The sequence below is a fragment of the Cupressus sempervirens genome, chromosome 4 (assembly GCF_028749045.1).
Source record: "Cupressus sempervirens isolate cs-2001-9-10 chromosome 4, ASM2874904v1, whole genome shotgun sequence".
NCBI lineage: Eukaryota > Viridiplantae > Streptophyta > Pinopsida > Cupressales > Cupressaceae > Cupressus > Cupressus sempervirens.
The window spans coordinates 121,314,254-121,316,941 of record NC_143121.1 but is presented as its reverse complement, the minus strand read 5'-3'; positions in this window follow the sequence as shown (position 1 = coordinate 121,316,941).

The following is a 2,688-nucleotide window of genomic DNA, read 5'->3' as shown; positions in this document are numbered from 1 at the left end:
CATCCAACCTCGCCAAAACAGATGATTTTTAGAGTACTCCATTTATTATGATGAAGATGCATCATGTTTAACATTAAAGGTTGAACTTTTATAAATTACGAATTAATAATGGTATCAATAATTTAGGGCTCTTTGAATTGTAATTGTAATAATAATAATATAGTAGATCTAACAAAAATTATTAATCTTGATGTATCTATATTGAACAAAATTTTTAACACATTGTTTAGTTAAATAAACAAAAATAATATTGTAATAATAATAATAGATTATGTCTCATCAATAGTTAGAAACAAAAAGAATGATGGTCAAGAATGGTTAAAGGTAAAATGGCAAACACATGTGCATGGTATCCATGATGTTACATATGTTATTCATGGCACTTCGCTATAAATTACTATTGTTTGTCATTGATAAAAGGTTTACACAAGTGATTGAGCATAGACATTGACATGGTTGAAAATGCATGCACAAATTTATGGACAAAGTCACAAAGGAGTGTTTGAGATATCCTTTCGTCATGGAGGGAGTGTTGTTGGGAGACATAAGGCAGATAACCAAAGATCTAAAACGTTGTAGATGATGAGCAGGGGAGATATAAGGATAGGTAGGAGATATTTTCCACAGCAAGTCAAATTGTGATATTTCTATCAAGATTCAACTTGGTAGTTTTTGAGTCAAACTCATTGACCCATGCATGGGTCAATGAGTTTGACTCAAAAACTAAGCTGTTGAATCTTGATAGAAATATCATAATGAGGTATAAGGATATCTAATTCTCTGAGTGATGGAGAGATAAAGTGATGGAGGGATAAGGAGTCAGGGAGAGATAAGGAAACAATTGATTGGCCAAAGTAGTAAGACTGGAGAAAATGTAGATACCAACATGAGACAAATCTAGGAGATGTTAATGCATTAGCACTTGCTCATACCACCACTAGGATGGGGTTCCCCAATGTGACTCTATTGGTTCATAGCTCTAGTCAAGAGTGTTCACCAATAGAAAAAAATTATCATCATATTTGTTATCAATGTCTATTATTGTTGAAATTAATAATTTTTCTATTTATTATTAACAAATATATAATAGTATGCATTGATTATTCAATTGAATAGTTGTTAACTAATCAAATATAACGATAATTACAATAACTAGTATCACGTGTAAGTATACATGTAATAATTAATCTATACGATAATAATGATAATAGACATTTACTAAAAACTTCATATAGTATTAGTTATCCTTGACACATATTATTATTTATAATAATGATTCTACTATTTATTATGAATATGTAGTGCCTACCCCTAGTTCGCATTTTTGTTATCATTGTTGAACTCTTTTAGGCTAGTTTTAGGCTTATGATTATTGAAATTGTTTTAAGATTATCATATATTGCTTTAGATTCAATTGATTTTATGATGAGATTACTTGGCACTCTACATTTCATGTATGCATGATGATTATTACAGTGTTTTCAATTGATAATGATTATGGTTTATTATATGTGTTTTCTTATGGATACTTACCCAATACTACATGTGTATGGTGTGTGTGTTTGTTTTCTTTATGTATGGCGTTTTTGATGTGGTTAAAGAAGGGAGTCATAGTCACCTGCTAGTCAGGATCTACACAATGCACCACTTCCAGCCATTTCCTGTTTAGCTTAGAATTGTGTTTGTATATGCATGGATTTTATGCAAGTTGCAAGTACTGGGTATCGACTTCCCTGAATTGCCAAGATGAGCGTACCTTATCGGATTATCTCAATGGTAAGAGAGGGGAGGTAGATTCTTAATTCCAAATCCTAAACCCTTAAGCCATTTGTCCTAATTGAAAATTAGGACAAGTATCTGAGTCGAGTACCCTCCAAATGCATTGAATGACGTTAATTCATGCTTATAACCCTTTTGTTTGATTTAGTATGTGTTTTTCTTTGATAGGTTTTCGTATGTTGTTTGATGAGTCTTTGGTGAATTTTCTATTAATTAAGTCTAATTAAAAGATTAATTAATGATTTAATTTAATGAAAAATTATTATGATATTTTAATATTTAATTATATTTAATTAATTGAGAAATTAATTAAATAAAAGAATTAAATTTGAGATAAAAGTTATAAGTTTAAATTTAGAACGTGATAATATTTATTTAATTTAATAACAATATATTTAGAGTTCATTTTTAAATAAATGCTAAATTATATTATTATTTAAGTTAATAAATATTTTATCAATTAAGTTTCGAAAATAAATTTAAAAGTGAAAATATGTTAATTAAAAGTTTTAAGTTCGCATGATGTATGCATGAGATTAAAATATAAGAAATTAATTAAAAGATAAAATAAGTGAAATTAATAAAGATATTTTAATTGCATGATGTGTTCATGAGTTTAAAAACTTAATTAGTTAATTAAAACGAAGTCAAGTGGAAATTAAATAAAGTAATTTAATAATTCAATTAACGTGCATGAACAGGGTAAAGAAAAGATTAATAAAGTTAATAATGAGTTAAGGGTTGTGAGCAAGGAGTTCTCCCAGGTGAACGCACAATTAGTGTCCCGATTTAAGGAGAGAACTCTTTATCACAGTTGAAGGGTTCATTTTTGAAAAGAGGATTTTAGAGGAGGAATTTGAACGAAAATTTTGAAAGCAAATTTTGGAAGGGAAATTCTAGGAAAAGTTT